This window comes from Notechis scutatus, chromosome 1 (assembly GCF_049901735.1).
Source record: "Notechis scutatus isolate UNSWTSFEM ecotype Mainland chromosome 1, rNotScu1.2, whole genome shotgun sequence".
In the NCBI taxonomy this organism is placed as follows: domain Eukaryota; kingdom Metazoa; phylum Chordata; class Lepidosauria; order Squamata; family Elapidae; genus Notechis; species Notechis scutatus.
This window is the reverse complement of record NC_142009.1, coordinates 240,766,141-240,793,333: the sequence shown is the minus strand read 5'-3', so window position 1 is coordinate 240,793,333 and position 27,193 is coordinate 240,766,141. Positions and strand designations below refer to the sequence as shown.

Below are 27,193 nucleotides of genomic sequence, written 5' to 3'. Positions count from 1 at the left end.
TTTAATTATATCTTTGAAGAGTTAATAATCAATTCAACAAAGGCTTCAGAATGTCTTTGAAGCTTTAAGAACAAGCCAGAGATGATGGAGGAGGAGGAGGAGGAGGAGTGGGGTTACAGTGTTAACTCCACAGGGAATTTAGATAATAGGTTGTAAAGGTTGAGAGCCTGGATTATGTCTTCCAGTTAATAAAGTTTGGCCAAACTTGTTGCTCTGTCTTGGTGCCATGCTGCTGCACAGAATGCCAGTAAACATTATATTGTACCTTTGAACACAGATATTCATTATCTTATGATTCAAAAACAAACAGTTATTGCTTCTGCAGTAATCTGAGTCACCATGCTGGTTTAGCTAATATACTAGCAGATAAAGAGTGTAATCCTATTGATTCTTCCAGTTCTTTTTGGAGTATTTATCTCCACCATCTATGCTTTCCCCCTTGTCTAAATGGGTGGTGGTTCTTCTTCTATCTATTATGCTTATGCAGTTCCTTGGGGTTCTGTTCATACAGTTACCTAAGGTCCCACCTCATCTTCCATACCTTTTAATATCATTAACATGATTATAACATTCATCTCCCTTTCTTTTTATCAGTTGAGATAGCAGTAGCAATAGCACTTAGACTTATACACCACTTCACAGCCCTCTCTAAGCAGTTTACATATTGCCCCCAACAATCTGGGTCCTCATTTGACCAACTTCAGAAGGATGGAAGGCTGAGTGATGTTTGAACTGCCAAATTGCAGGCAGCCGGCAGCCAGTAGAATTAGCCTGCAGTACTGTATTCTAATCACTGCACCACTGTGGCTTTTAATAGATAATAGCATTTTTATGTGAAAGGCTATATAATGATGGATTGAATGGAAGAGTATTAATGATGCCTTAATCCAGCCAACACAAAGAAGCAAAATACAGATAACATTTTTGATTTAGACACTAATAGCATTCTAGTGGTAGGTCACACACACTTTATGAAAAATTAGACATTTTTGGGAGGATGCAGTTACATCCAATGTTATTTCAGAAAGGAAGCAATGTCAAAAATTAGAATCATCATAGAAAAAGATAACACAGGGAACATGATATATGCTTAAATAATCTTTAGGAAAGCAAAGCCCAAATCTGGACTGTTTCTGAAGACTAGGAAGAAGTTAGAATAATCCAAAATTTACCTGGTACAATAAAGCAATATAGGGACATTTGTGTAAATTGCAATAATAATTTTTGCAGAGAAAGTTAGCAGAATAATGTGAAATGGGAAGGGACAGTTTTAGATCTCCAAAAGGCATGAAGGCATGTATACATAGCCATTTCAGTTCAGTAACAGATAGTGACATTGTGTGAAAGGCACTGGACTAGCATTGAGGAGACCCAAGTTCAAGTTTACCTTTAATGGCTCATTTGGGGTCAGTCATCCTCTCTCAGCCTAAAACTAGCTCACAGGATTGTTGTGGTGATGAAAAAACAGGAGATGGGAAGTGGGAACACTATGTGCACCATCTTGTACTCTTGGAGAAATACACACACACACACACACACACACGTGTTAGATGATGATAGATAGATAGATAGATAGATAGATAGATAGATAGATAGATAGATAGATAGATAGACAGACAGACAGACAGACAGACAGACAGACAGGTAAAGAGACACAGACAGCCTTTCCTTCAAAAGGAAAATGTAAATCTGAGCTAATGACCAAGAAGGCTCCTTAAGTAGAAAAATACTCTGCACAGATGGAAGTTGAGAGTTTGTTTGTGCGATTTGAATTGAGGATATATTGAGCAGAAAAGGCCTATGGCAATAGCTAATTCCAAAATGTATCTTATTTATGCATAAATAGGCTTGCCACATTTATATTACGCCGTCATAACTTCCATAATAAGCAATTTCATAGCTGTAGTTACATTCACTTTTATTTCTGAGTATAACTCAAACTGACAAGTTTAGTTTTAAGGTTAGTTGAAGCAATGAATTTTGAAAGACTGTAATCTCATAACCTCTTTTGAGATGATGGTTGCTTTGAGTTTTAGTTTTATTGTTATACCTCAAGAAAGAAAAAAGTAAAACACACACACACACACAAACACAAGGCCCAGATATTCATAAAACAACTGAGGGAGTCAAATTCAAAAGAGTTTTTCTGTTTTTTTTTTTTTTTAAATTCCTCTTTTGAGATGATGGTTGCTTTGAGTTTGAGTTTTATTGTTATACCTCAAGAAAGAAAAAAGTAAAACACACACACACAGATATTCATAAAACAACTCAGGGAGTCAAATTCAAAGGAGTTGTTCTGTTGTTGTTTTTTTTAATTCCTTGCAACTCTCCATTCATTTGTAATATAGAATATTTCTTTGGTAGGTCGCTAGCTTCTTCCCTGTAAAAGAAATATAAGTCACCCACTTGAACAATAAGCAGGATGACTGGATTACGGGTCTGATCTGAGAACAAGATGGTAATAATACACTGTCCCTTTTTGAATGCAGTCTCGTAAATCAAAGAGTCTTATAAATACATGCCTTCATCAACTTAAAACAGGATATTTATTTTTTCACAGAGGACTTTTAAACTCTGTTACCTTGAAGCAACTACTGTTTTCAAGTGGTTATATTGAAAAAAGAAAAAAAATGCTCATCAGTCTAGACATATACATTGCAGACTAATAGAAATAAGTGCATCTTTCATGAGATTTATTTTTATAAACAAGAGCTAGACCACCAGGTATATTCAATATGTTTTCATGTTTCAACATTCTTGTTAACTGCAGCTCTCCTTTCTCCCCTTTTCTTTGATCCTGCTTTAATGTAGGCATCAATCACCTTCCTCAAAGGAGAATATACATACAGCGACAACCCCATCAAATATGCAATGAATCTATTGCCTCTTCTTGGATAAAAAGAGAACCCAACCTACACATCAACTTGACAGTAGATCAACATTAAAGATACAAGGATTAGTTTATGAAAGGAAAATGAAGGGAAGATATAGTTGGAAAATATCCAGTGGTGGACTTTATTTTGTTTTTATGTTTGATTTTAAGAAGTATTTATATATAAAATTAATAACCAAATTCACTTTGCCATTCTTTACTCAAGACATAAGTACAGCCAACTTAAAGAAAGAATCTATTTCTTAGTTATTGAACCCAAAATTTCAAGTCAGTATGGCCTTCTTATGGCATATAGCTGATATAAGAACCAGCACAGTAACCAATTCAAGAAAGCAGATGGCAATTTGGAGGATGAGTCTGAGAATAAGATACAGATACAGATTAACGGGGTTGGAAGGGACCTTGTAGGTCACCTAGTCCAACCCCCCACCCAAGCAGGAGACCCTATACCATTTCTGACAGATGTCAGTCCAGTCTCTTCTTGAAAGCCTCCAGTGATGAATCTCCCACAACTTCCAGAGGCAAACTGTTGGTTGACTGTTCTCACTGTCAGAAAATCTCGCCTTATTTCTAGGTTGAATCTCTCCTTGATCAGTTTATATGAGTTTACCAGTTTGTTATAATTGATATAAACTTGATCAGTTTATATCAATTAAATATGAGGTTGCCAAAGCTGCTTCAGTGTGTTCTTTGGGGGGGGGTCTAAGCCAGAGATGTCAAACTCGCGGTCCATGGTCCGTATGCATCACGCACTGGCCACACCCACCCTCGGTTTAGCGACGAGGGAAAAAAGTTGTGATACGTGACAACACGATGCCGTGAGTTTGACACCCCTGGTCTAACCTATTGGCCTGACTTTAGCGATTGGGTTGTATGCCGTTAACAAAACATGGCTCTCTCTCACATACATCTTCTGTCACATCCAAATCACTTCTCTCTTATCTGCAAGAAATGTTTTCTCCAGCCATCCCTCCTACCTGGGAAAAAAGGAAAAAATAATCAACTCCTATTCTCATCTCTTCTCCCATTTCACTGCATAGTGCAGGTAGTCCTCATCTTACACAAGCTCATTTAGTGACTGTTCAAAGTTACAACAGCACTGAATAAAGTGACTTATGACCATTTTTTGCATTTATGACCATTTCACACTTATGACTGTTTTTCCACTTATGACCATCACCACAATGGTCATAATGGTCATCACCACAATGACCATCACCACAATGGTCATAAGTGTGAAAAATGGTCATAAGTCACTGATCCAAATTCACATGATCCAAATTCAGATGCTTGGCAACTGACTCATATTAACCACAATTTCCTGAGGTTATGTGATCACCTTTTGCGACCTTCTGACAAGCAAAGTCAATGGGGAAGCCAGATTCACTTAACAACGTTAGTAGCTTGACAACTACCGCGATTTTCAATTAACAACTCTGGCAAGAAAGGTTGTAAACACGGCCAAAAGTCACTGAACAAATGTCTCGCTCAGCAACAGAAATTTTGGGCTCAATTCTGGTTGTAAGTCGAGGACTACCTGTATTACAAAGGACTGTAGCCTAAAGGATAGCTGGAAATTAAGCTAGGATGTTCATTTCATCTAATACCCAGCACTCTTTCATCTCACACACATGATTTTCGCCTCCCTCTAGGTAGGAGCACAATATTATTTCTGCCTGGTTGATTTTTTTTAACAAAACTTTACTATGGTAGCTTTTAATGCTACTGAATGCAATATTTGGGGGGGGGCTAAGTAGAACCCTTTAAAAATGTCACCATCTAAGATCTTGGAAGAAGATGCTTTAGGTTCCAGGATCTGGCCAACTAGGCTGTCCTCTAGAATTATAGGAAGGTTTGCATCATTTCAGAAGATATTGGCATTTACAAAGTTATCCCAGCATGCACACTGGGTAGAAGTCAAATTTCTCAATGGCTAAGTTTATTCTCCAGTTAATACCTGCATATTCTAGAAGAAAAAAAGGTACTGAATACAAATTTTGAAGGTTAATGGCAAGAACTTATATATTGAGAAGTTCTCAGCTCAAAAGTAAATTCAGTTAAGTTTGCTGGTTTTAACTCTTTCCATGGATGATGAAGGAATCCCAGATGCTGAAGAACCTGGGAGGGAAAGCAGAGAAAGTGGCAAAGATTGTGAGGGGCTTGAGGACTAAATCCAGTGAAGAATGGTAAAAGGAACAGTATGTTTAATCTATAGAAGAGAAATACTTGAAGGCCTTTCAGAGGAGAGTATGCATTTATTCTCCATATCCCTGAGGTTTGGGTAAGAATCAATGGGTCTAAATTTTACAGATGGAGATTCAAACTCAAAATAAAGAAGAATTTCCAAACCGCAACAACTATTAAGCAGTGGAATAACCTGCCTTTTGGATTCTATATCAGGAGTGTCAGACTCAAGGCCAAGGGGCCAGATCCAGCCCACAGGGTGCTTAGATCTGGCCTGCGGGGCCACTCTGGAAACAGCAAAGGACCGGCCCGTGGTGCGTCTGACAGAAAAAATGGAGCCCAAGAGGACCTTCCCAAGCTCCGTTTTCGCTGGCAGATGGTTGCAGGAAGCTGTTGCAGCTGAAAGTGGAACTTGGGAGCCCATTTTCACTGGCAGAGCACTTGGGCCAACACAGGCACCTTGACACGAGTGAGGTCGAGCTGTCCACGCCTACCCTGCCGCCCTTCCCCAAGGTCAAACACAACCCTGATGCGGCCCTCAATGAAATCAAGTTTGGCACCCCTGTTCTATATCAATGAAGGTTTTTCAGCAAACCTGGAACAACCAGTTGTCCAGTTTGAGGATTCCTGCTTGGGGCAGAGGATTAGACTAAAAAACCCCTCAAAGGTATTTTCAATCCTATAATTCTGTGGAAATCCTATAATTTCACTCTACATTTGCAATTCTAATATAGCATGCTATATCCATAAATCAGAATGTATTGCATGCAAAATAACCCTACAAGGTTGAAAACTCACCATTCCAAGGTGGAATGGAAAAAACTCTTTCATAAAGCAGAGTTCATGCTAATTAACATCAACAATATCAGGCTGGATAAACCAGTGATCTCACTCCTATGATTTATTCCCATTGGTTATGCATGCTGAGACTGAAGAAAGTCCAAAAACATCTTTAGAAGGCCACTGGTCCGCCCCCCACAACCCCGTTTTGGTATATGGTAATAACTGCAGCCAAGCTTGGGGGTGAATTACTGCACAGCCGATTTCATTTATTTGGAAAGCATCTGTCTTGCTGGAAACGAAGTATAAAAATGAAATGATAAAACCCAGTTCATCACCCTTTTTAATATATCAGTTATTTGCAAAGTACACCTTTGGCGGCTAATTGCAATTACAAATTACACATTTGCCTCTTTCTGATTTTTTTTTTTAAATAATTCCTGGGGCCCCTGAATTTAGAGATTAAGATGAAAGCTTAAGTTTAAAATGAACAGATTCTCGCCTTTTGATAATGTTAAAAGTAGTAAAGAGAGAGAATTATTTCTCAACTGCTAAGCAGCAGTTCCTACTGTGCTTCTTGAAAAAGAACACCTCACACAAAACAAACGATTTAGAAAACTTGAAACGGAAGCAGACAGCTGTCGAACAGAAACTGTGCACTTTCCTCCTCTTAAAAGAAATAATTTGGAGAAGAAAAAAGAAACACAAATGCAGAGACGTATACTGAACAGTTTATCACCTATTATCCCATAAGCCTTTTGATTTGCAGCTTGCTTTCTCCCCATTTTTTAATATTAGAGGCAGCACAGCCTATTCACAGATTTTATTGCAATTGACTGAGATACAGTTAAGATGCATTTTCCCTGGGGAGAAAGAGCTTTCTGACAACACCAGCTGCATAGATGCCCAACCTCCAGAGCACAGACAGAGTCATCACACAGATGAGAAATTTCTGGGAAGAAACAAAAAGATTGCCTGAAGCGGGGGGGGACTCGTTACCTACCACATAAAACCACAAGTCTGGGATCCAGATGCTGCAATTTGAACATGGTAGCATCACTGTTAAATACTTGACGTGAAGTGACAGATGATATTATGTGAAGCTCACTATCAAAAACTTGAAGAGACTTAATGATTCAACTGGCTAAAATAAACAAACACAAATACATCTTTTTTTTAAAAAAAAAAATAGCCAACAGTGTTTTGAACCCTGTAAGGGTTTACTAGAATAAATACAGACACAAGACTTCAAAGCATACTAGTAAAACTATGTTGATTTAACTGGGTTGATTTTTAAATGTTGTTTATTTATCAAATGAAGAGTAGAAGGAAAGGAAACACTGCAGACTCCAACCTGTCCATTATGAATTATTTTGGTACTGACTATAAATCTGTTGTTATACTTTCTTCTAAGATATATTCCACAAATGCACTCTTAAGGTAAAGCAAAATACTTTATTTTGCAAATTAATTTCCCTCTCAAATTTAAGAGTCCTATTACGTTAACATGCTCCCCATCTTCTGTATGTCCATGTTTCTTTCTTTTCTTAGAGTATGACATAGATTCATGGAGATATAAATATGAATAAGTGCCTAATGTAATCTATTGCCTAAATCATCAGCTGTTTTGCATTAACCCTGCATTTCTTTCTTTTTTTCTTCCTTTTGGCTTTTTTGTAAAGCTTAAGGCACCTATCTTGTCCTTCAAAATCTTCTACAAGAGCCACCCTTCTTAGGACATTAGATAATCAATCTGTTTTTAAGTGAGTCGAGCTAACATTGCTTGGCAATGCTTCTTCAGGGTTTTAAGGAGGAACTTTTCCTAGCTTTCTCTAGAAATGCATGCAATTTTCAGATGCCTCCTTCTGTTCCTTTTTATACCAAATTCCATTATCCGATGGAAGAGGAATTATGACCACATGAGATTTCACAATCTCAAAACGCATATCCCTAAGAAGAGCAAACTGAGACAAAACATAGACCAAAGACTTTCAAGAAAACTGTTACTATGTTTACTTGGATTTAACTTTTCCAAGTCCTGAACTGAATGGTAGCATGCAAGTCAAATACTATATCAAAAAATAATAATAATAACTACGGCATCACGCAGCAAGCTGATCTATTGAAAGAAAGAGAAGAGGAAAAAGAGGATAAGGAAAAGGAGGCATCAAGATTGTCTTTTGATCAATGGATCAAAAGAGAATTCGAAAGTGCTAAATCTAGGTCATAAGTAGCTCGGTGCAATCTGGTTAAACAAGGTTGTTAAAATCAGGCAGAGATAGCATATGGCATGAGGAGATAGGACAAGAAGACATACCAGGAGGAAGTAGGACCTTGGAGAGCTCCAAGAAAGGCCTACTAGCTGAAGGACTCCCTATTAAGGCAAAAAAAAAACAACTGTTTCAGCAACTGTTTCAAGGCCATTTGAAGGTAAATTATAATCTGTACTCTTTCCAGTTACTTCCACTCTTTCCAGAACTGTTAAAGGACCAGCAATTTGAATATCAGGCTTATGCAAGGGTGAGAAGAGATCTTTTCAGAATTCATTCTCTGAATTTGAAAACAATAGCAAGACCTTTTCTTTTAGCTGAGGGAATCCTAAAAATGGAATTGACTGCCATTTCATGGGGAAAGCAAAGCTGAACAAATCACTTTGCTTCTCTCCATATACTTCCATTAACCATTGTGAGAAACTTAAAAGGCAGCTACAAGTAGTCCTAGACCTACGATCACAATTGAACCCCAAATTTTTGTTGCTAGGTGGGACATTTATTAAGTGAGTTTTGCCCAATTTTACATCCTTAGTTGTCACAGTTGTTAAGTGAATCACTGCAGTGGTTAAGTCAGTAACACGGTTGTTAAGTGAATCAGGCTTCCTCGTTGACTTTACTTATCAGAAGGTCACAGAAGGAGATCACATGCCCCAGGACACTGCAAGCATCATAAACATCAGTCAGTTGCCAAGCATCTGAATTTTGATCACATGACCATGCGCATGCTGCAGTATTCATGAGTGTGAAAACGGTCATGTCACTTTTTTTCAGGGTCGTAACTTCCAACGGTCACTAAATTTTCCTTGTAATATTGTTACAGTTAACAGATTTTGGTTAGAGATAAATGCAATTAATTTTTTTTAAAATCCTTAATTTTTAATTGAAGTTTCCAACACACTGTTTCTCATTGAGCTGGATTCTCTAGAAGCAGCCTATTCTATATACTTCTGCCAACAATTTGTAGTTGTACTAGAAATATTGTTTATTCCAAAGAGGCTTATATGGTGTTTTAATACTGTTATCAGAATGTAATCTATCCAGTTAGACCATTAGCTCATAATTTGCCAGTATATATTTCTTAACTACCTCTATGCATGAAACTTAATGCAAAATCTGTGATTCTTCTTCTCAGTTTTGAGCCCCACATCTTCAAAGCAGGATAAATATCTCAAGTCTATGTAAGCCACCCAATGGGCTGAAGCAGCAAAACACATCAAAAATCGCAATCACATGACTGCCCAGCACTGCAAATGGCGGTAAATGCGAGCTGGTTGACAAGCATCTATAATGCAATGATATGACCAGAGGAGGTATGTGTAGCCCTTGGAATATCAAAAATTATTTGTGGAAGGGAGGGAGGGAGGGAGGGAGGGAGGGAGGGAGGAAGGTCTACCATATTCCAGTTACATAATTTTCTGATTTATTTCAGGTGTATTATAAACGTCCATGTATCACATAAATTGATTAGATAGTGCAGGCATCAATTTTTCCAGCACAGTTGTCAAATAGCAACCACCTGACAAATTAATAAATTATGTAAAACTATCTCTAGCATTTCCTGAAATTATTTCCAGTGGTAGCCTCATATTATGGCACTTCCCCTCACAACTGCATCCGTGCTTGAATATACTTTTAGCAAATTTAGTGAAACCGTTTCTCTTCTCTCAAACTTTCCATACTTGCTACTTTGTTGTTTCATTATTGGTTGATATATAGGAGGCTAATCAGTATAATTAAATGTTAAAACATGTTTAAATCCTATAATTGCTATTCCTTATTGACTTAAAAGCAGACATAATTGAGAATAAGAAATTTAATATTCATGGAAATCAACTTGCTGTGACAATTAGTCTGATCTGATCCAATGCATACATTATTTATAAAGCAGCCAATATTGCTGAAAGACTGTAATAGCTATGTAAGAGGCCAAAAAGTCAGAAAGCTATTTGCTAATATAAAATACACAGCAAAATACAACATATGCATGTCTTTAATATAAAATCTTTAGTTCCTGACTTGAAAATGAAATATAAGAAAGAGGGTGCTTCCAGGTGAAAAGCTTTCAGATACTCAAAATTTAATGTTTTCCATTGTAAACTATAAACAGAATTGCATTAAATTGCATTTCATCTCTCTGTCTCATTTTGCCCCATCTGGAAATATGGGTCACATAATTTTCCACTTTAGACGACTTGGGCAGTTGCAAAGTTGCTCCTCAGGTGACTGTTCTAAAATTTGAAAAGCTAAAAGCAAGTGCATTTGCATCCTGTTTCATTTCCTGTTATATGATAATGTTTCCCATAAAAGTATTACATCCACATATTAAAACTTTTCATTACTATACTCTAAAATCAATATGCTAATCTCATAAAATAGCTTTTTCTATTCTTGCATAAAGTACAAATATTGAGAGAAGTACGTATATTTGAATCATATTTATTTGTAGAAGGGAATTTTCCCTAAAAATATTTTAAACTTTTTTTCAATTCAGTGTTATTGTTTTTTGAAATAATTATATCTCTAATTTCATCCACATAATGGAAAAACTTAAATGATTTTGATTCCTTCCCTTTTATACCCCTTATGGAGTATAAAACTTTTTATATACCTTATGGGGTGTAAAACTAATTCTTTTTCTAACATACTGAAGCTTCCAAGTAAAGTACGCAAATGATTTTGGTCGGCCAATATTTTGCCATCCCCTGAATGTGCTATTGCCTTTATGCCCTATTGCCTTGAAACTACTACTAGTGTATTCAATACATGGCTCATTTAAAATCCTGAAAATACAAATTGTCCTCATTTATTGATTGGTCACTTAGCAACCTTTCAAAGTTATGACAGGCCTCCCCAATCAATTTCAAAAAATGAACTCAAAATTTGCCAGCTTTATTTTTCTAAATTTCTAAATTTGTTGAAATTCATGTTTGAACAAAATGCATTTCCTAGATTCAACAGATTCTAGATTCTAAATTCAACAAAATACATTTCCTAGATTAATTCAATCTCCTCCCCCCGCCCCCCCCCCCAAAAAAAATCATGGCCAATAATTTAGTTACTATAAATGAAAACTGACTAATTTAAAACAGGAAAGGAAAAACAACAGAATAGAAGTATCTTCTAGTAAGTGACCAGTTGTAGTCGAAGATCAGGAAACTTGCTCTTTTCAAGAGAGAGGGAATGCTCAGGAAGTAATTTATCTGCTGAAAACTTTGTGGAGAAAGATGGCAAGGGAGATTGCTAAACAAAACAAGTTTTTTCCTTTAAATATTTTGCAACAAAAGGTGGCGGAGAGAAAGCAAAACAGATTACAGTTTTCACTGTGCTAGATACAAACTTATTCAATAACCCAACAAGTAGGGTTAAGGATAGAAAAAGAGAGGAAAAACATGTTCCCCAAGGAAAGCCCTTTTCCTGGACAACAATGGGATATTTTCCTATTAATACTTGCAAAAATATTATGCTGTTACACTAATGTTACCCTCCTCACTGAATTTTCCATAGTAAGGTAAAAGATGAGAAAAATATGAACAAAATGCAAGTTATGCAAGTTGACTATGACAATGTCCAGATTCTCCATTAATTTATGGAAGAAAGAGAACTTCAACTAGAAATCCTGAGATTGGAAATACCTTCATATCTGATCCTATGAACTTTCAAAATGTGCATTAGATTTATTTATTTAGCATACTGTATAACATCCCTGGACTTACAATGTATATAAACGTTTTACCTAAATTACAAACACAGTACAGCTAGCCCCCAACTTAAAACATGTTCATGTAGCGATCATTCAAAGTTACAACGGCACTGAAAAAAGTGACTTGTGACCATTTTTTCACACTTACGACCGCTGTAGCATCCTCATGGTCACATGATCAATATTCAGATACTTGGCAATTCATTCATATTTATGACCATTGCAGTGTCCCAGGTTCATGGATCACCTTTATGACCTTCTGACAAGCAAAGTCAATGGGGAAGCCAGATTCAATTAACAACCTTGTTACTAACTTAATAACTGCAGTGATTCATTTAACAACTGTGGCAAGAAAGGTTGTAAAATGGAGAAAAACTCACTTGACAAATGTCTCATTTAGCAACAGAAATTTAGGAATTAATTATGGTCGTAAGTCAAGCACTACCTGTAAAATAATGAATGATAAAAGGATACATATTCAGAAACCAATCTCTAGGCCAGGGGTCCCAAACTCTCGGTCTGTGGGCCGTCATTGGTCTGCAGCCGCAGAAATAAATGAAGGCCCATCTGTGGGATGCCCCCTCTGGTCCGCAGACCTCCCTCCATGAAACCGGTCAATGATGACCAAAAGGCAGGGGGGCCATTGCACCAGGCCATCTAATCATTGAAGCGCAGCATCATTTATCTGAGAAAATCAGATCCTGAAAATCAGATATGTCCTCAGCTTACAGCTGATTACAATGTGATCTATCTATTGACATGGGACCCAGCAGCCACACTGAAGGGAGGATATATGCCCCATTTATAAAGTAAATCCAGGCAGACAACATGTGAGGTGCAAATCCTATTCAAGTTTGTCCATTGCTGTATTAGATTAACATAGGAGAAAACAATGACTTGAGATCTAAGCAGAGCAGAACTGAGTAATCAGGAGTAACATGTGAGGACTTTTGCATAAAAAGTTAATAGGAGGAGAGTCACACACACCCCCATCAATTCTCCCCTGGGAGACCCACACCTGGACCTTAAATCTGATTTACAAGCAAAAAGTGGAATTGGAACATTGTTTCCCTTAAAAAAATCTGATTAGAACTAAAAATGCATCAGCCCCTTTCCATGTATCCCTCTCAAAGGTGTCTTAAGAAATCAAGCCACTTTATTTTTTTTAAAGAATTAAAAGCAGAGGGTGGATTTTGGCTGTTGCCTATTAGAAAATAAAACACTGAATGCATTTATTCCATGTATCTTCTGAAATCAGCCCATCAGTATTCACTGCAGTTATGCAATCCCACAACACCTGCAATTGCAGACCCATCTCCCCAAGGAGCCACTTGAAGCAATTCAATAGCTACCAGCAAGTGACAGCTGGCAAGCCCAAACCTGCCCCTGGTAGTCTATCATATGTAATCAATTGCAAACAGAGCATCAGCAGGCTCATCTCTTTATTTCCTGGCTAATTCCCCCAGGGAAAACAGAAAGCAGCTCTCTACTTTTGAGCCAGGGTGCTGTAATACCCGTCCCAACCTCTCCATTCCTTTTGCCCCCTCATTTTCATCAGTTCACCAGGCTGCTTTGGCTTTTCAGCTTGATACCCGTTATGTTATGTCAGCTGTTACATTACGCTAAAGACAATGGATTCCAGCTGGCCAAGGTCAGATGTAAAACAAGGTCCTAACAAAGCCTTGGGCCCTCCAGTTATATTGAAATTGAGATACACACTGAACGCAGTACTTAATGACAAACTACTTCCCAGACTTTGGACAAGGCATAAAGGAAACACCTGTCACTGCAAGTGCTACATGCTAATCCTGATAAATTGAAAAATCCTTTTCATCGCTCAATTCTGCTGTGCGTCCGTGTTCAGCTTTCCTCTCCTTACCCCAAGAACCAAAATAGCCTTCCTCTTCTCCACTTATTCAATATTAGAGTGATCTTGCACACACACAGAGATTCTCTCTCTCTCTCTCTCTCTCTCTTGTGTGTGTGTGTATATATATATATATATATATATATATATATATATATATATATATATATATATATATATATATATATATATATTTCAATTAGTAAACACTCTCATGCAGCTGTGTCATACAATGTGAAATCTGCCGCTGTTATAAACATTGCTGTTTCAGAGGGATAGTCATGTTTAGTCTGCTGCAACAAAACTACAAACAGCTCTCAAAATACAAAGTAGTCTTAATAGTGCTTTAGGGACTCAAGAAACGTATTTTCTGAAAGCGCATTCAAGATAATGCTTTATTTTTCTCCCAGCAACAAATAATCTCCATCCAGATGGCTTTTTTTAAATGATCCGACTCGTTCTACAGATATACTGAATATGCCCGAAACAATGAAGACTAGGAATTCTGAGAAAATCAATACCAGCATTGGGAAAGGTTTTTCAAGGCTGTTAGGAATTGGGATACGGAGTGGATTTTCTTTACTTCTAATTGAGATAGGTGGTCCTTTTATGGAGTCTGTGACAACTCGCCATAGCCATCTTGCTGAGACCAACTCACCACTATGGGACAACTCACCACGGCCAACTTGCCACAGGACAAGAGTTATACTAATATCAAAGAAATAGTCAAATAAAATCATTAAAGGGATGCCAAAAGAGGGGCAAAATAAAACGTGAATGACAAAAATTAAAATAATTTTTACAACTGTAAAATTGAATTGTTGAAATGTCCTGCAGCGGATTTTCCTGTGGCAAGTTGGCCATGGCAAGTTGTTCTACGGTTAGTTGACCAGGTGAATTGGCAATGGCGAGTTGACCATGGTGAGTTGTCCCATTCTGCCTTAACTGCTTTCGTGAGATTATTGGGTGGGAAGTTGCCAGCAGATGGCAACATGGCAGTTATGAATGAAGGCAAATATACATGCCCCAGGATAATGTTGCAGGATCCAATCTGGGTCAGTCACAGGGACAAGACTCATGCTGGAGACCATCTTCAGGGAACTTCTCCCTAATGGAACGTGCTGCATTCTGTTAATATGACTTTTCTTAAAATGAAGGCAAAGTCCGGCTGGGCAGAGCAGGGGAGTGATAGAACAAGGGAAAGGGAGTTCAAAGTCAAGTTGTCTCTTGAAAAAGCACCCAGGCCCACCCCCTCTTCATCCTAGGGCACGCAGCAAGGAATGGAGAAGAGAGCAGTGTGGCTTACAGGGGAGGAAAGGGCTCTGATTCCCTTCATTATCCATACCTGGGAATGAGAGTTTAAAATAACTGAATGTTGACTGCGGCAGCTGCTGGGAGCAAACCTGATTTTATCTTGTGTTGACTTTGTTTATCTGTGTTCCTGGCATCTTCCCAACCATGTGAGTTTTGCCGTGCCTTCACATCTGGAATTCTTCCTCTTGCCCTGCCAAACTAATTTGCTAGACCAATACTCGAATACAGTTCATCTGTCTGGAATCCACATTACGTATCTGATATTAGCACAATTGAGAAAGTCCAGAAATATTTCACAAGAAGAGTTCTCCACTCCTCTACTCGTTGTAGAATACCTTATGCCACCAGACTTGAAATTCTAGAACTAGAAAACCTTGAATTACGCCGTCTTCGGTCTGACTTAAGCATGGTATATAAAATCATACATTGCAATGTCCTACCTGTCAATGAATACTTCAGCTTCAACCATAACAACACAAGAGCACACAATAGATACAAACTCAAAGTAAACCGCACCAAACTTGATTGCAGGAAATACGACTTCAGCAATAGAGTGGTCAATGTCTGGAATACTCTACCCGACTCTGTAGTTTCTTCCCCAAACCCCAAAAACTTTAACCTTAGACTGTCTACTATCGACCTTACCCCTTTCCTAAGAGGCCTGTAGGGGGCGTGCATAAGCGCACCAACGTGCCTACCGTCCCTGTCCTATTGTTTCTCTTATTCTTTTATTTTTCTTATATGTACCCATTTCATGTATTCACAACTATGTATACACTTATACTTATTATGTTGTAAACAATTGGCAAATCAAATAAATAAATAAAAATAAAATAAATAATTATCTTATTTTGGCTTGATTGGTCTTATAGTTACAGTTCTTGTTGACCATGTTTTGGACTTGATTCTCTGTAGTTAAGGCCTGTTCCTGGGAGAGTTAACCTGGATATTGGGGCAAAGTTGCAGCTAATAAAGAGACTCTTTATTGATTATCTGACTGTGTTGCCTTTGTGCCGTGCCCCGGGTCATCACACCCATTTTACCACTTGTGGAAATTATTGTGGGTAAAAACAGAAAGCGACCGTGCTACGGACACCATGCTGAGTTCCTGAAGCAAAGGTGAGATATAAATCAAACAAACAAGAAAATGAAATTAAAAAGCAAATAGCAATTTACATCAGTAACAGCCATTAGTACTTTTATCAACTATTTTAGGGGAGTTGAGTTAACCTTAAATACTCTTTGACTCTTATTCTATGCTTATTCTATTTTATATTTTCATTTTATTCTAATCCTGTGCATTCTTCTCAGGGAATTTAGGACTGCATACATATCATCCATTGCTATTTTATCTTGATGATAAGACGTGGCTCATGGGTCATTCAGCAAATGTATTCATGACTCACAGGATATTTGAAGCTGGGTCTCTGAGATCTTAGGTCAACATTCTGTGTTATACTGTTGCTCCACAATATAGGTAGTCCTCAACTTACAGTTCATTTAGTGACCGTTCAAATTTACAATGACACTGAAAAAAGTGACTCATTCTTCACACTTATGACTATTGCAGCCTCCTCATGGTCATGTGATTTATATTTGTATGCTTGACAACTGACTTATGATGGATGCAGTGTCCCAGGGTCATGTGATCATCTCTTGCAACCTTCTGAAGAGTAATGTCAATGGGAAAACCAGATTCACTTAACAACTGTGTTGCTAATTTAACTGCAGTGATTCAGTTAACAAATGTGGCAAGAAAAGTCATAAAACGGGGCAAAATTCACTTCACCAATTTCTCACTTAGCAACATACATGTTGGGCTCAATTGTGGTCATAAGTCAAGGACTGTTTGTATTACACCAAACACCAAACTCCCACTACAAGAGTGTTCCATTTTATCCTCCAGCGCTACAATGTCCCTTGAGCCCAACTGACTGACTGCAGGCAATCACACATTTCAGCCTCCAAACATTTAGGTCAACATGTGAGCATCTACAGCAAAGTTCTTCAAAGTTGGCAAGTTTAAGACTTGTGGACTTCAACTCCCAGAATTCCTGAGCTAACATGACTGGAGGAGGAATTCTGGGAATTGAAGTCCACAAGTCTTAAAGCTGTCAAGTTTGAAGACCCCTGATCTACAGGATGTGGTTGATGGAGTGGGATTACCAGGAACCCCAAAGGTGCTTTTTCAAGAAGCAACTTGACTTTCTCTGTCTTTTTTCCTTGAACATGTTTTGCTTTTCATCCAAGAAGCTTCTTCAGTGAGGACTGAAGAAGTTTCTTGGATGAGAAGCAAAACATGTTCAAGGAAAAAACAAAGAAAGTCAAGTTGCTTCTTGAAAAAGCACCTTCGGGACAACCATGACTTGGATGGCTGAGAATCATTCCAGATACTAAATAAACATTCCAGATACCAGATCTTTGAATGGGGCTCCTGACTCTTCCAAATATGATTGCTTTATATTTGGGGGTTTTTTTTCCCCACTGAAGGAAAATATTATGGGGCTCTGCTGGTTTTTATACAAATGCAAATTGCTGCCTCTTTTTCTCTCTGCCTCCCTGCACCTGAAGGGAGATCTGCCTAAGAACAGATCAAACCAAAAAAACCATGAACTGAGAATATTCCTCACTGTTCTTGCAAACCTTTACAAAGTATTTTTCATTACATCCGAGTATTTGCAACAAACTTGGCAATCAGCTATTTAAATACAATCCTCTTGCATTTGCTTCTCTGTGCAGTTCAACAGTGCCCCCTTTAGATTTTGGATATGCATTTTCCCCTCTCATTGCCAATTTAAATGGAGCAGCAACACTGCGTGCAATTTGTCTTAATACTTTCTGGGCAATCCAAGTATTCACTCTTCCTGAAATTTTTCAGAAAGTTTTGCTCGAGCTACGACGTTTCTCTAAATATGTGCAATGTTCTTGCCTGGAAGGCATCTTTATTTTTTTTATGGTTGGACTCCACCCTGCTGCTCTTTTGAAGGTGCGGTTTTGTCAGCGATCCTGGGGATCACAAAGGGAGCTGATCGACTGACTGATGGGATTGTGCTGCTATATGGGAGGGTAGGTTGGGTTTTTATGTTGTGGATTTTTAATGTTGTAAGCCACCTGGAGTCACCTGTGTGTGGTTTGGGCAGCCATATAAATTTGTTTGGTAAATAAATAATGAATACATAAATATCAAATGAATCAGCACATTACATTTATATCCCGCTTTCAATCGGGTCTTAAGGAAGCAGGCATAGTATTCCGTCCTCCTGTTCCCCACAGCAACAGCACTGATGAGGTGGGGTTCTGGTGAGAATGTGACTAGCCCAAAGTCATCTGGTCAGCTCCCACTGGGAAGTGTGAACTCAAACCTAGGTTTCTTGCTGCCAGTACAACGCCTTATTGATGAGCATGGTGACTCACATGTTTAGGATGCTGGCTTGACAGGAGAAAGCTCTTTTTTGAGACCCAAATGCTGCTGTAAGTCAGGGTGAGGTCCTGTCCTTCACTCCAGTTCCTGCTGGGGACATGAAAGAAACTGCCAACTGGGCATTCCTCCCCCTCCCAGCAACAGTGATGCCACCAGCTAACCCTTTTAACCCGGAAGTGCCTCAGTGCCTCTTACAAGAATATATCCAAAAATAAGAGCTATCCCCCAAAATAAGCCCTAGTTAAGAGCCCGCACAGCTACCCACCTATTCATTCTGTCTTTTTGCTCACAGTGCCACAGCCACAAGGTGGGGGGGGCTATCACATGCCCCCTGCACTGGTTTACCTCCGGACTCCCACAGGAAGGCATATCGGAGCAGCCCCTGACAGGGAGTAAACAGGAAGAGTGTTGGCTTGATCCTAAGCCGCGTCATTGGGAGAAACATGAGCAGCAACGTAGGAGGCGTGGGAGGGTCAGAGAGTGAGCTGAGTCATTGAGTCACACCCCACAGGGGATAAAAGTGGGTGTGTTTTCGGCTGGAACTTTGTACGGGACAAAGTTTAATCTTACTTCAGATTTTCTTCATAAATGATTTTTGTGGACTGCCTTGTAATTTTCTGTGAGTAGATTTTTATTTGTTATCAGTTCGGACTTGGCAGGCAGAGCATGTTGGAATGCCAAGGATATTATCAGTTCCAAAGAATTAACTCTGTGAAGTCCGAGCCAGCTTGCCTGCCTGTGTTTGTGTGAGTTTGTATTCCTTCATCTTTTGGGAAAGAAGAAAAGTGAGACAGAACATATAGGTATATGTACATATATACATATGTATTGAATAGTAGAATTTATGTTAGATAGGAAATTATATTATAACGCACTCCTATTCATTTAGTGACCATTAAAAATTATAACAGCACTCAAAAAACAACTGTTCCTCATAACTCTCACAGCATCCCCATGATCATGTGATCAAAATTTGGTTGTTTTGCACAAATTTGGATGTTTTCCAATAACTGCAGCACCCTGGAATCATGTGGTCTCCGTTTGCAATCTTCCCAGTTGGCTTCCAATGAGCAAAGTCACTGGGGTTTACTTAACGACCACATGATTAATTTAACTGCAGTTAAATTTAACAGCCAGGGAGGAGGGAGGAGGGAAAGTAATAAAATTGGGTTAACAACCACCTTGCTTAGCAACCAAAAATTCTGGTGATAATTGTGGTTGTAACTTGAGGACTACCAGTATCATCTCATGCACTGGTAAATTGAAATGAAGTCTGCTCACGTATTTCACAAGGCAGCAGAAACAAATAAAAGTTTCAGATAAATTCCAAAGCATCCCTTTTGCTTCAGAGTAGAAATAGAATCATAAAGCTGGAAGGGACTTCGGAGGTCTTCTAGTTTAACCTCCTGCCCTGGTCATGAATCCTGATTTCTTAATTCCTTATTAATTATTTCTTAATTCCTTATATAGGAATATCCTTATTTCTTAATTCCTTAATTTCTAGAGATTATATAATGTATGTTAAATGAACATCTTGGCTAAAATTATAATAATGAAAAAGTATTAAAAGTAAAAAAAAGAACTTTATTTTCACTTTATTAAAAGTGAAAAAGTATTATTAAAAGTAAAAAAGGCAGAAATTTGTATATCTTTCAAAACTTTTTTTTTTTGCAGTTCAGTATGAGCAAGAATTAAGGCTTCAGTAGGAAAAGTGATCTAACACCTGCAATATTTAACATACATTTTATAATCTCTAGAGCTCTAAGACCTAATCTGACAACAAAATGAGATTCCTGCAAGAAAATAGCTTTTTCAGGCATACTAAATATCCTTCTGTTCAGAAGAATGTTTAATCCACTTGGATCATGTGCCTGGATTTTCTTAGAGCATGCTGAGATAACAACATTCCGCTGTGTCTTGGCACCATAAAAACATTTGCTTATAAAAATAAAAGAAAAATATAGTCTCATGGGGAGAATACCTCGTTGAATTTACTTTTTCCATAGTTTAAATATTGAACTTTCAAAAACAATTTTTAAATAAATATGCCTCATTCTCTTTGTGGGTCATGTCCAAACATCTCTTCCATTAATATGTTAAATCTGCCAATGTACATACATAACCTTTCTACATGATAATCACTTATTCAATGTAAACTGAAGATTTGCCAGGAAAAAAAAAAGACTTAGTCCTGCTCACATCTCCACCTAGCGGTATGAAATTAATTCTGCATCCTCTTTTCAATTTCAGAGCAATAAATGTATAGAGTGTTAATAAATGTATCATTCTCTAAGTGTTAAAACATATGCTTTCTCCCTAAGGTTCACTTGGGTGCTGTGAACACTTTACTTGATTGTCTGAACCTGTGTGTGCACTCATAGCCGATTCACTTTGCTACTAATTTCACAAGAAATGTTGTTTATGCATCTACACAGATGCACAGGCAATTAGACAAAATGCCTTTTTCGGAGCCAAGCCTTTAAAAGGATGCAGACGCATTTATGCTTCAAAAAGGGATGCTTACCTCATGCTAATTTTCTTTATATTCCCCTTGTGTATATTTGCCCCAGTCTTAATCCTGACTACAAGCTTTTGAGAGCAATCTAAGTTTGAATTAAAACTCACTGATATCAGTAAGATAAAGGGTGTCCTTCTTTCGGTCATGAAAATAATTATTTAAAAAAAAAAACAATTTAGCATCACATTCTTGATTATTTTAAATGTGGCTTTGCTTTTATCTGGAAGCCTTTCGAATTAGAACCCAACTGCTAAAAATATATGTTTTTAATAGAACGCTTCTCCTTTAAAATGCAAAAGAAGCTATAGTTGCTAGTGTGGGTTTTCCATCATCTAAAACACGAACTTTTTGAAAATCAGGAAACAGAAATAGAGATCAGAGCTTTGTATTCATTTGTGGGCTCATATTCCAAGGCCAGTTAAGTACTTGGTTCCTGTTTAATCTCAAAATAACTTCATTTATAGAAATAGTGAGTAAATATTAGCTTTCCATTTAATCCCGCAGAACTAAGAAGATATTAAATCTGCAAACTTCAGTTTCACTTACCTTTGATATTTATTCCTTTCCAAAAATTAACAGAACAATTTGCTCACATTTATATCCATTTATATCTTTATGCATGTATTTTTGTGCACATTTTCTCTGACATACTCATTCCCCACACAATTTCCTAATAGGGCTTTAACATGCGATTCTTATTTATATGCACTGTTTGTGCAAACATCTTGTATGCATTTTAAAGCTGCAGAAGTATAGATTGGAACACACAGATATTCTTATGTTTTTGTAAATGGAAAAGACATCAATATAGCAAATATATTTCTTGTGCCGTTTCTGTTCTGCAAAAGCCTGACACACAGACAAACCCTGATGATTCACAATACACAAGCCTGATGATGGCAGATGAGATTCTGCCAAATAAATAAATAAATAAATAAATAAAAGAATAAATTTCCTTCCGCTGTTGATCTTGTGGTGCATGCCTTTAATGTTTAGGATGCAAAGATGTCAACATTAAAGCATATCCTGTTTTCTTTTTCTCACAGGGTTAGTGATACTTCTGATCATGCTATAATCTATCATTTTTAAGATGGGGGGGGAAATAAACAGCCCTTCTCATACTTTCAAGTCTTACTTCAACTGTTCCTGTTAATTTCACCCAGACCTTCAGCAAAATATGTCATTGGGCTTCCTGTCTAATGTTGAAGTGCGTAGGCTTTTTAAAAAAATAATCATACTAACTTTTTCTCCTATCATAAGCCTTATAGCAATAACTGTAATTTCTGTGCCTATATCACTTTCCTTCAACAATCTCTGCAGGACTGTATTCAGCATAGAAAGTAGACCATTTATTCAACTGGTCTCCATCTTATGCAAACTTAAAAAAATAATTCAATTATTTCCTTTGCATCACACTTTCTACTGAATTTAAATAGCTGTCTTTCCAAGAGATGACTATGCAATTTTCATTAAGAGCTTCTCAAACTCAGAAAATCCTCAGTAATTGTTAACAGTTATTTTCCACAATTTATTGAGTAAATATTAAAGTCATCTAGCAGAACAATTATGCAGGTCTAACAAAAATAAAACATCCAAAACAAAGTTCTCAAAAATATATTTCTATTTCACAGAGGAAAATATTTTACTCAAGGAAAAGCTACTATTGTAGTAAAGTACCCAGAAGAAACACAGGTATATTATTTAAGGAAGTAATAATACAAAAGAAGATTGTATATATTTATTAACAAAAACAAATTAACATAAAGTGAAAAATTTTACTATACGGTATTGTGTAAGAAAGGACAATTCCCCAAAATCCCTAAAGGTAAAGGTTCCCCTCACACATATGTACTAGTTGTTCCCAACTCTAGGGGGCAGTGACCATGGAGACGTCTTTGGATAGTGCTGGCTCTTCGTTTCAAACCGTGGTCTTTCAAAGACGTCTCCGTGGTCATGTGGCCGGCATGACTAAGCGCCAAAGGCGCACAGAACGCTGTTACCTTCCCACCAAAGGTGATCCCTATTTCTCTACTTGCATTTTTACATGCTTTCGAAATGCTAGTTTGGCAGAAGCTCAGACAAGTAACAGGAGTTCACCCCATTATGCGGCACTAGGGATTCAAACCGCTGAACTGCCGACCTTTTGATTGACAAGCTTAGTGTCTTAACCACTGAGCCACCATGTCCCTCAATCCCTACACTCTCTAAAATCTGAGCCACAGTCTACACAGGTATAAGTGAAGTGACTCCTATACCTTTGTACTTCTCTAACCTCTGAGATTATTAGGCTTCCTATGTGTGCATCATTGTTTGGCTAATTAATTAACTGGAGAAATAACCGTTTGCAAAGCAAAGCATCAACTTATATCACCACCTTCCAAGGTTACCTCTGGTCGGTTCTAACAGGCTCGTAGGTTTTCTTACGTTCTTAGATTTCAATCTAGTACTGTTTGAAAATATGCACCCAAATAGATGATAGCATGCAGGGTGGCAAAGTACATCATCAGTTGAATGTTTCATGATAGGTAGCCATTTTGTGAATAGTACAAAACTGCTCTATGAAACAAGTTCTACACTTGTTTTCTGGTCTACAAGTTTTTTCTATTAGTGAAGGATAACAAAACTCTTAATCGGAAAGAGAACTGTTCGGGAGAAAACAAAATGATAAAGTCTTGGCATAAGGGCAGCAATCCATTCACATGACTTTAAATTTATCATAAAACTTAAATTAATTTAAATTATGTAACATTGATTAATTGTAAGAAGCTAAGCAAGACCAGATTTGATTAGTACTTGGAGGCCCCCACGCAATCCCAGGCTCACTGATAAATTTGGGATGACCAAATTCCATAAAGCAATGGCAAATCATTTTCGTACTGTGCCATGAAAACCAATTCTGTAAACATTTTCATATAATCGCCACTACCTTATTTTTAAGTATTCCAAGTCTCAAACACTAACTTTAGAAATTTTAATTCAATGTTTCTGTGAAGAGGGGGGAGACCTCCAGCAGGGTTGAGGAGAGCCGCATCTCTCCTCCTCAGCTGGCCATTACTCCCTTTCCTGAAGGCGGTTGCAGCGGTGGTCAGAAATGGCCACCACAAAGAAGAACTCGACCGGAAAAGAATGTGCAGAAGGAAGATAAGAACTGAAAGTTTTGGCTGACCAGGTTAAATTGTAAAAGCAACAACCAAGGTACCCTGGAATTTAAACTTACAAAAAATAACACTGCTCCCAAAGAAGAGTTGGAAGCAGTGAAGGAAAGTGAAAATGGAAAGGTTTGGCTTTTTTTTTCTTCTCTCTCTCCTTCCCTATACTGACAACTAAGAGACTTAAATAAGAAATTGGAAAAATCCGCTTTGACATCAATAGGCAATTAAGTTGAAAATAAAACAAAATGCCAAAGGGATAATAAAGATTTCTGGACATTAAAAACTTTCTTTTTCATAAGCAGGAAGGGAGAGAAAAAGAATAAGGGCAGGATCTGGAAGAGGGAGGAGACTGCCTGGAATTAAAAAGAATCTACAGTAAAACTTCAACAAGACTTCTAAAAGATACATTTTAACTGAAACTTTGCAACTAAATAGTAACTCCAGGAAGAGAAAGTGGAAAAAAAAAGAGCAAAAAAGAAACAGCTTGCGTGTATTTGGATTATTTGGTGATCTTTGGATTCTTGGTTATTATATTTGAATGACTAAAATCAATTGCATGGTTGTTTAAAAATTTATACAATGGCACCACTTCTGGATGAATTGAAAATGGAACTTAAAAAGTACAAAGAAGATGCACAAGAAGGGAAGGGTTCTTTTGGCTTCGGCTTTCAATTCTTAGAAATTGAGATTTGGAACTATGAGAAACAACAAGAAACACGACTGCAAAACAAGAAGACTGGGACAAAGAAGAAGCCATATTTAATGAACAAGTAATTCTATGTGGGGAAGAAAAAGGAAAGGGGGGGAAAGAGAATGGAGAATTTAAGACTTAAAAAAACAACCAAAGAAAAGAAAAATAATTCGAAAAATAAATATAATACTGGAAAGCAACAGAAGAGGGGAATACAGAAGAGAGAAATAGAAGTAGAGAGACAAGGGGGTAAAAAGGGGAGAGAAGAAGAGAGGGAAGAAGGAAAGGAAAAGAAGTTACAAAGGACCGGAGCAAGATATAGAGAAACAAGACCTATTTAGAGATAATGGGTGAAAATCTACCCTGTTTCTCCAACAATATGGCCTCCCCCAATAGGAAGTCCCAGCATGTTTTATAGACATGAAATGAAATTAAGCCCCTCCCCCCAAATTAAGGCCTATATTAAAACATGCAAAATGGGGGGAATGGTGGGGGGGCTTGCCGTTAGGAAGTACTTTTGTTGCACACTTGGATATGGTGCTGCCTGCGTTGACCCTGATACGAAGTGCCCCACCAACGCCGAGGTCAACATCCAAGCCGGCCTTATTATATGAGAAACACGGTAACTGAAAAAGGGATTCTGTAAAGGTATATAAGATTGTATTGTTATATTAGTAATAGAAATAACTTTAGAAAATTGGAAACAACGTATGATTAAAATGAGGGATAAAATAGTTGGTGTAATTTAGTGAAATGTTTGTGAATAAAATAAGTGAAATAAAATAAATGAGAAAATTGAATTAGGAAGGAATGGGAACATGTTAATTAGTTAATGTTTTGTAAAATATAAGTGAAGGGGGGGGGAATTAACTATGGAAAGCTTATAATTGTTCCCATAGAAGTATGATATTTAATTGAAAAGTAATGTTAAAGATGTTAAGACTTTAATGAATATTAATATTAATGATAGAATGGAATTGGAATGGAATGTTGTTTTAATTATATACATTTATAATTTTTTTCTTTTTTTTTAAGAATACAGTGTGTATTTTAAGAATGTACCAAGCAGAATCCAAATGGAAGTTATGTATTATATTGAATGTTACAACTTTAGGGAAGAGATATAAAGGCGTCATACTCCAATCAGTAACTACAGGAGAAATTTTGTTTAATGAGAAAAGATAATAGATAATTGAAACAGGACAGACAAAAAATATAAATACAATGATTTGAATTGAGATGAGATAATTCAAATAAAATTGATAAAATTAAAAGAGGGGAGAAGCTATGCAGAAAATGTAAAATAGTAATAAGATATGGAATAGAATATAAAAATGAGCATGAACCTGAATTTGTGTCTGTACGAAGAAATGTAACCCGGGATTACGGTGCTTTCAAAAAAGATGTTTTATTTGTATTTTTTTTCTCTTTGTGAAAACTCAAATAAAATTTACAAAAAAAAAAAAATTTAATTCAATGTTTCTGGAGATTACCAGGTTACAAAAGCTGGTCTTTTTCTGAAATTCAATTAGTCTGATGTTAATGAGAGCCAATTAGTATCTGTAAATTCACCATATGAAACTATTCACTACCAGATCTGTGTAAAAATAACTCTATAAATAAAAGACAAAATTAAGAAGGTCTTAACCCAAGTGTTATAAACCTGTTGAGCTGCATAAGAAAGACATAAAAACTAGGTCTTTTATTCATACAAACTTGAACTCTGAAAGTTGACTCCCTGGAAAAAGGAAGGTACGGTTTTGCCTACATTAAATATTAAAACACATATAATGGGGAAATCCCAACATAAAAACAACTGCAGGATTAAGTGCCCAAAGTGAAATGAAATATCAATGCTGGCTTGCCCCAAGGAATTAAGTCAGGTAATGCAATGCCAGCAACTTCTACTGAGATATCAACAAGGAACATAATAGCTGAGGAGGGCTGCTTATATTACTCTCAGTATGTGTTTCATGAACCTGACACAGGTCCTGACAATGGAGAACTCAGAAGACTTATTTACTGAACACTCTTGAACTTGGATATAGCATTCAAGTGATTGTTAGCATTATTGGATTGGTATGGATCAGTGCATAACACTGATGCACAACAACAAAACCTATGGATTATACAAATCCTTGAAAAGAAATATTTGATGGTGTATTCTAATGTCAGAATAGTTGGCCATTACAAAATGCATCGACTTTAGGTTCTCAGCTATTTACTATATATAAACTCAACTGAGCCATCACATTTTTTAACCTGGATAAAAATACTAAAAACACTAAGAGAGTTTTTAAAAATCTGTATACCACTGATTTTTACCTCTTGCCGTTAGAATTGCCACACATATTATTGTTCAATCACCCTACTCAATTAGTTAAACTTTGTGGGACAATC

General features: G+C 37.2%; 1 protein-coding gene across 1 annotated transcript in view; it reads right to left on the bottom strand.

Annotated features, from left to right (window-relative positions):
• Positions 1 to 27,193, bottom strand: part of KCNQ1 (potassium voltage-gated channel subfamily Q member 1) — a 377,953-nt gene that overhangs the window by 288,238 nt on the left and 62,522 nt on the right. The window lies entirely within an intron of this gene.